Genomic DNA, 9,054 nt, shown 5'->3' on the forward strand with positions numbered 1-9,054 from the left:
CTGTGAACACATAAAAGGTGGAGACTAGTCTGAGAAATCATTATAGGCTAGCTACATTGAAGCCAACTAATAAACATTTTCTTTTATTAACATTACTAGAGGCCTGGTGCATGAAATTCGTGCATGGGGGCGGGGGGTCCCCTCAGCCCAGCCTGCACCCTCTCCAATCTGAGACCCCTCGGGAGATGTCTGACTGCCAGTTTAGGCCCGGGGATCAGGCCTAAACCAGCAGTAGGACATCCCTCTCACAATCCTGGACTGCTGGCTTCTAATCACTCACCTGCCTGCTGGCCTGATCGCCCCTCACTGCTTCTGCATGCCGGCCTGATCGCCCCTAACTGCCCCCCGCTGCCGGCCAGGTTGCCCCCAACTGCCTCCTCCCTGCCAGTCTGGTCACTCCTAACTGCCCCCTCCCCCGTTGGCCTGGTCACCTTACTGTCCCTCCTGTTGGCCTGGTCGCCCCCCTCTGCCAGCCTGGTCACCCCTAACTGCCCCCCCTGCCAGCCTGGTCACCCCCAACTACCCCCCCTGCTGGCCTGGTCTCCCCCAACTGCCCCTCCTGCTGGCCTGGTCGCCCTACGCAGCCTGCTATTCAGTCATTTGGTCATCCCTCACTTAACCCTTCTGCCAGCCTGGTCATAAGCAGCCATCTTGTGAGGGTGTGAGGGTTAATTTGCATATTACCTCTTTATTATATAGGATGTACATGGTTGAGCAAACTGCTGAATGATTTAATCCAATAAAAATATTTACTCAAACTCAACTTATGTGTGGCTTATAAACTCCACCACCCCAGCATTTCATGAGTTGGATCTTGCCAGGGAATTGGGAATAACTACCCTGTCTTTCTGAGATATTTCATTGGGGAAGGGTGCTGACAATCCACTAGCAGATCAGTGCCTCTCTCCAAAGGCCATGGGTAGGTCAGGGCATTCTCTCACTCCTTACTTCTTGCCACCAGGAAACATAGAAAGAGCAGGTCATGATAGTGAATAAGGGCAAGATAGCCCTCTGCTTGATCTAGTCTGGTGTCACACACATGGCCCTTTATTTCTATGTCCTTTAAGAAGAAGGTTGCTCCAGACACTGAGAGAGAGTGTAGTGTGGAACAGTAAAATTTGCACAGAACCTGACTTTGAATTTCCTGGTTCAAGTGTCGCCCCTGCCACATCCTTATTATGTGACTTCTTGGAAGTCTCTTAAACTCTCTAAGCCTCAGCTCTGGCAGCATCAAATAGAGGCAATGATACCTTGCCATCACCACTTGGCAGGATGGCATGAGCTAATGGGGGAGGAAGGACTTTGTACAAAGCTACAAAACATGAGAGGCTACCATTACCTTTGTCAAGTGATAATCTACAGAACAAAGCCCCCAAAATGCTGTCCTTTCTCATTGACAGAACCAAACTTCAGCAGTTTTTATCCCAAGAGAAATGCTTTGCTGAAATCAAAGGGCTGAGATGACATTTTTGCTTCCTTTTGTCTAGGCTATAACCACGCTGTGATGAAAGTGAGGTTTTGGGTTGTAACAGATTTTTATAGCAGTGAGAGAAGACTCCCTAAATCAAAGGACTAGGGTACCTGGTGTGACACCAAGCTGGTGGCAGTGTGGTCACTTGGATGACACACGCTCTTTGAAACTAGCTGCCTATGTTCTTTGAGCTGAATCTTTCACTTTGGTCTCTAGGACTTCAGCTTAAAATAACAAAATGCCATTAAACTATTCTTTGTATCATTTTTTTATCTTAAATAGTGCATAAGAAATTTTAAAAAATATATTGAAAAAGTACCCATTAAATGCATCAACTGGCCCTCAGAAAGATAAAGATATTCCTTTATAGATTGTAAAATGCATTAACTTGGCTAACTTTCCGAAGGTTACAAAATTATAAGATAGCGTGTGTTTGCCAAGTTCACTTAGACTTTACAGATTCACCATATATCACTTATTCCTTCTTTCTATCTAAAAGGATGAACTCTACTCCTTGGCCCCAATACACGTGCACATGTGCACACACACACACACACATACACACACACCTGGCAGGCTCTTTTCAAAACCCAGCTCAGATGTTACCTCCCTAACCCAAGCCTGATGGCAAATTGCTTCCTGTTCTGTTCTCTCTCTGAACCTTTGTGCACTTATTTCAATGAATAACCAGGCTTTGTTAAGACTGTCTGCATCACTTATATATGCTCAGCACCTAGAACAGTTCCCTTCTTTGCTCTTTTTTAAAAAAACTCCCTCCTTTCATTTCAATTCATGTCAACGGCAACCTTTGCATAGCACAAACCCAAATCCATTAACTCCTTTCTCACATACACCTCCTACATTTTTAACCTGCCAGGAAATCCTGTTGGGTCTCCATTAAAGCTGTAAATCCAGAAACTGATCCTCTCCCACAACTTGTGTTGAGCCACCATCCCCTCTATTGCTTCTAACCTTTCTCCCTTAAGTCTAGTCTCAATATATATAGAGAGAGAAATCCTTTTAAAACCTACATCACCTCTGCTCAGAGCCTTTCAATGACTCCCTGCTTTGCTCAGGGTAAAAAGACAGAGGAGATTACAAGGCCCTGTGTGATCTGGCCCACAGTTTTCCCTCTGACTCATCTCTCACTCTTACTCATTAAATTCTTGATCACGTTGGCCTACTGGATGTTCTTCAAATAGCCAGTTACATTCCCTGTTAGGGTCTGTGCATATGCTGTTTCCTCTGCCTCTAACTCTCTTTCCCACGTATCCCCAAATATGCATGGTTAATTCCCTCACCTCCCTCAAGTCTTTGCTCTAATATCATCTTCACAGTTAGTCCACCCTGGCCATTCCACTTAAAATTCTACCCACCCTTGTTCTCCCAGTACACCCAACCCCCCTTACTCTGCTCTGCTTTTCCTCTTTTCTCATAGTTCTTATCACCTCCTAACATGCTATATAATATTCATCATGGTTTTTATTATCTGTTGTTACAGTCCCACCTTTAGATAGAAGCACTATGAGAAACCTTTTTGTTTCCATGATGTATCCCTAGGGCATGACACATAGTAGGTACTCGACAAATATCTGTTGCTTAAATTCATTTGCTCAAAAAATATAAATGACTTCCACCCTGGCTGGTATGGCTCAGTGGTTAAGAGTGTCGGCCTGCACATACCAAAGGGTCATGGTTCTATTCCCACTCAAGGGCATGTACCTGGGTTGCAGGTTTGATCCCCGGTCCCAGTCGGGGCCATGCAAGAGGCAACCATTTTCTCTCTTTCTCCCCCCCCCTCTCTCTCTCTTCCCCCTCCCACCCCCACCCCTTCCACTCTCTCTAAGAAACAATGGGAGGGGGGAAGGGGGAATAAATGACTTCCTCTTCTTAAGATAGAATGTTCCATACAAAGATTTAAAGATACTCTTGAGAAGATTGGTGCCCTATGCCATTACTTTTTGATAAATGAAGGACTCAAAGTCAATTAGGTTTGCTTTTACATTTTAATTACAGTTATATTTTTATTCATCTGTGTTGAAAATATAATCACAGCAACAGTATAAATCTAAATATTTGGCAAGTTTGTAGAATGGGTAAAACCAAGGGGCAGGGGAGAGATGCGATCAGAAGGGTGAATCTTCTAAAACTCACTGCCACAAAAATTCACTTAGGTAGTGAGTTGCTCAAACATAAGACACAAGATTAGGTTGGAATGTTTGAGCAAAACTATTTTCTGTATGATCTTTTTTAAAGGAGTTACCATATTTTTAGATTCAGAATATTTCAGGCCAAAACATCAGGGAGATAACATCTATCATTTCACTTCCTAGTGACTCTGTAACATACCATATTTTTTGTTGCTGCAAAAATATAGACATGGCTTTATTGCTTTTATTCAGTGTTAAGATAAACACATCCTTGGGCCTTTCAAAGCCCATTCCTATGAGTCAGAAACTACTAGACAGAACTATGTGATGGCAGACTACTTTCAATGCCTGTGGGTTACCCACTCAGGGACTGAAATTTTAAAAAGGACCCTTCTGTATTTAGTATTCCCTGAGCCCATTTCTTTATTTCTGAAGATCAATACAAAAAAGACAAAAAGGTGATAGATTTTTCTCCTATAGATCCTGTGGGATAATTTTCAGCCAAAACTTTTTTCCCTTTCACCCCACAGAAGTCATCCTTAATAGTCATCACCATCCCTATGTTTGTTCAGTGAATTTAAGTGTGGAAATATCAACCCCAGTTATCTAGAAATTACATACAAAAATCTAAAACTGATCAATTTCATCTTAACTTTTCTTGCAGTTCTTTACAAAATAATCATTTCCTTGAGCCTAGCAAATTATGTGCATGCTGAAGTATTTAGGGAGAAGTGTACTGATGTATATAATTTACTTTAAAATGCATAAAATAATAAGACGGATTAAAGTGAATAGAGGGATAGATATGTGAAAACAATTATATTAAAATGTTAATGGTCGATCTCAGTGTTGAGTATTCTCTGAATTCTTTAAATTTTGTTGTATGTTTGAGATTTTGCATTAAAAATGGAAAAATCATTTAACTTATTTATTAAAATTATGTCTGGTTGTCAAATGGGAAGGAAAATAATGGTAGTCAAATTGTATGAATCCTGGCAAACTAAGAAGATGAAAACTTTTATTTCTACCTCAAAATTGCCCCTATTGGCCCTGAAAATGCTGTAAGAGAGTCATTTTTACCTAAGTTTTAACTCTTTGCTAAGTCTGTCCACTCATTAAATCTCTAGTGTTTTCTTCTTCCTTTGGCCTTCCATTCTAACACTAATCTTCATCCTTGAAGTCTCCCAATGATTTGCATGAGTGAAATAATTCATGCAACATGTGTGAGTCCCCTAAGTCAGTTTACCCTTTCCACACAGAAGATAAATTCTGGAAGCAATCTCATGATATCTTACATCTTCCTGCTCAATGAAAGTCCAGAGAATTGCAGGTCCCTTTCTGTCACAGTTTTCATTTAGAGCTTCCTCCATCTCTGTATATCTAACATATTCTTTGGATTGTTTTCACTGCGTCTTTCTCCCTGTCTCAACGGTTCTCCATCTCTTTGCTAGTCAATGTCTTTCTTTCGGTCTTTATCTCCTTCTCCTCTATCTGTCTATATGTCTCTGTCTCTGTCTCTCTCTCTCCCTCTGCCTAGAAATGAAAAAGAACAGTGTATTTGCAAAAATAAATGGAAACAAACGAGTTCCCAATTAAAAACTATCCCTGGGAAAAGGCATTTCTTCCTACCTGGAAAAACCTTGTGAGCTGGTCCTTTTAATTTCTCCTTCTTGTCTTCATCCCTTAAGAAGCTGTTCCAGCCTAGAGTACAGGAAGGCTCAAGGATACACATCAGCTTTTTCCAGTGTTTAATACTCTCCCAGGGGGGAGTGGGAGGGGCAGGGGGAAGGAGCAAGGACTGTGTTTATGGTGAGTAACACATTGCTTGGGCTTACACAAGCTTTATTGCCATTAAATAAAAATGGTCTTCACGCTGTAAACACTGATCTTGAAAATGAACTCAAAAACTTACCAGGGAGAGCATTCTCAAAATAATAATAATAATAATAATAATAATAATAATAATAATTTAAACTAGACTTTTTCAAATTTAATTAAGATTTCCTAGAATTAAAGTTGACCCTAACTATCCCTATTTTAATGATTTAGTCTCCACCTAAAGTCTCTAGACTATAAGCTCATTGAGAGCAGGACTGGGTACCATTCAGCTTTGTGTCACTCATATCCCCTAGCAAAGAGTCTTGTACATATTAGGTCTAAAAACATCATGTGTAATGGATGTTTGGATGGATGTGTAGATGGACAGATGGATGGAGGGATAAATTAATACACTGAACAAACACTCCTTGCACTGATAACCTTTACCAGGCCGAGTAAAACTCAAGTGTCTGTATTCTCCTTGGATGCTCTAAACTAGCTCATACCAACCAGATTAGGGATCAGGATGAAGTTAAAGGAAATATATAAGTAATTACATGTGCCTATATAGGAGTTAGGGCAAGAATTAAGCTGCTGTAACAAGAGACCTAACAATAATATGGCTTAAAGAACAATGAAGCTCATTTCCCTCTCACCCAATTTAGTCCAAGTAGGATATTCCAAGTCAGCAAGAGGCTTTCCTCCACACAGTCATTCAGGCACCCAGGCTAATATTCAAAGTGTCATCTGAGGTTTCTGCAAGTACCACCAGGGTAGCCAGTGGGAAGGGACAAAGAGCTAAACCTAGAGACTTTCTCCTAAATCAGCAAAGCAGAAGTTGCTCGCATTCCTTCCACCACATTCTTCTATTGGTCAGATCTCAGTCTCACCCAGCAGCAGGGAAGACTTAAGATTTGATTTCCAAGTAGGCAACCATGTGCCCAGCTCATCTCTATTATCATAGAAGAAGGAGAAGGAGGATAGATGGGAAGGTGGGGGTGGTCAATTACCATTGCCACCACATTTTGTATACAATGTCTCAAAATCTGAAGGCCCATTCTTGGGATGGAGTGTTGTTTAGTTTCTGGCCTGAGTGAGAAAATGGAGTCACATAAAGTTTCCTGAAATAAACTGCCAGTACATCACTAACAAAGTTCAATTCAAGCTTCTCTGTGTTTTTCCAAGGTTGTTAAATTGGGCGTAAAACCTAGAGAGCATCCTACATAGAGGATAACTTCCGAAATGATAGGTTACTTCGCTCTTTATCAATTGTCCCTTCATTATGCACGATGTGGGGATAACGGCAGAGTTTTGTTCTACTCAGAAATAGAGTCACTTCACATATAGCTGAGGCAGTAAGTGCTCACTAAATGTTCTGATTCCTTCAGGGAAATAATCAAGTTATCACATGTAAAATTATTCAGCAACAAGTGTTAAGCTCAGATATTTAATGCCAACCAGTGCTTTCAGTCTTCTATTCCCTCCTTCTGCTCAGAAAGCCAAGTTCTCCCTGTTGAAAGCCAGGTTCTCAACAGCCTCCCCCTCCTCTAGTCTCCCTGTCATTCCCCAAGGCAGGAGCTTAGAACCTAAGATGTCTTTAGGCTCATGGTATTGAACTCTAACACTGACCCTGGATAGGTAGTATGGTCCTTATTTCTTCTGTTACCTCAGAGCATTCATCACTTTACTCTGTGTCTTCTCCTTGACCTTCAAGCCATTTTCCCATTCCTCCTTGTGTGCTGTTCCCCTAGAGGGGAGATGTTTGCTATCTTAGTTTGGGTCCCCCGCAGAACCTGAGACAAGGACTTGGGTGTAGGCAATATATTCAGAAAGCAATCCAGGGAAGCAAGAGAGGGAATATAAAAAGTAAGACCTAAAGAAATAAAAACCAAAGTGTGCCTTAATGAGTGTGTTACCTCTGTAGGCCACTGGGGTTCAATTCCACAGGGTACCCGCAGAGAAACGAATAATAACCCTCAAAAACGTCCCATTGAAAGACATTTGGGATTTGGACACCAGATGCCACTCCTCAGGAGTGAGGATTGCCCCTCGAGGAAAGGAATGATTAAATCCTCGACACTTCCAGGCTGCGCTGTAAGCAGGCTGGAGTGAGCAAACTTAGCAATGAAGAAAGCCCTCATGAACAGCTAAACTCTGCGGTGGGAGGCTGTGCGCATGCTCAGGAACTATACCCCGGCAGCAGGTGAGCTCAGAGCTGCGCTGGGCAGATCTGAGACATCTTATCAACAATATCTGTTACACTTTTCAACATCTTCCAAACGGAATCTCCTCACCTTAAAACCTCAGCTTCTTGCCAAAACCGGTTTGGCTCAGTGGATAGAGCGTCGGCCTGCGGACTGAAGGGTCCCGGGTTCGATTCCGGTTGGGGGCACGTAACTTGGTTGCGGGCACATCCCCAGAGGGAGGTGTGCAGGAGGCAGCTGATCGATGTTTCTAACTCTCTGTCCCTCTTCCTTCCTCTCTGTAAAAAATCAATAAAATATATTTTTAAAAAAAAAAAAAAAAACCTCAGATTCTTCCTCCCAGTGATTATTCTTGCCATGAGTGGGACCAAATTCCTGAGATCAGAGCTTACAATTCCTTCCTCTTTGCTTTCGCAAACGTTTATGCCAAAATCCACTATGGCCCTTATCCTGGGGTTCTGGGTTTGTCTCCTTCCATGATATTTCCCTCACTGAATTGTGAGCTGCTCCAGGATAGAAATTGTATCTCCTCTGCAATGACTGGCACGTAGTAGAAGCTCAGCAAATATTTTCAGGTTGAATAAATGGCAAATAATTGCCTCAGTGACATATCTAAACTCCCAAAGACCTTTTCCAACTTATCCTTGTAACTGCCATAGCATTTCCACCTTAACTCACTTCGTGATGCTTGCCTACAAAAGTCATGCTCTTATTTCAAGAGACCTTAATCAAGTGTAGTTTACAGTTGTTCTTATGGAAAATAATACAATAATGCATTTAAAAAAAAACACAAGAATAAACTGTGTTTTGTGTACACACAACTGTAAACCTGCTTTTGCTTCACCATGTATGATGAGGCAGCGGGGAGAGGGGGGAAATTTCTCCTGCAAAACTGGCGGGGGGAGGAAATGCTTTTGTTAATTAACGAAAGAACAGGAGAAAACTTGTTCTCTAAAACCACAGACCATCAAAAACTTTGCTGTTTGCAACCACATCTCATGAGAATGAACACCTCATTCTTGCCTGAAGGATCTAAGTCATTTTAACAGAAAAACAGCCTCAATTTCCAACATAGGTGCAGAGCTTCAGATAAGGATTTTACAGACAACATTCCACATTTATCCTCACTTTTTCGTTTCCAAGGAAACTGGATCCTGAGTTTTCTCATCTCAGCCCAGGCCTGATGTCGACACAGCCTTGCTTTGCTTTGAGCAAGCACAGCACTGCATTGTTGAAATTTTACCCAAACCCCACCCTTTCCCCCAATACTATACCAAGTTTGTGTCTTCCTCTGTCTGGTGAGGCACCCCATCATCCCTCTGGGTTGTGGGTCCCCTTGCTCAGTAAGTTAACCCAACTTTATTGGATGGCAAGTGTGTCCTTTGTGGTCTTTATCACCTCTAGCCTATCT

This window comes from Plecotus auritus (assembly GCF_963455305.1).
Source record: "Plecotus auritus genome assembly, chromosome: 6".
Taxonomy (NCBI): domain Eukaryota; kingdom Metazoa; phylum Chordata; class Mammalia; order Chiroptera; family Vespertilionidae; genus Plecotus; species Plecotus auritus.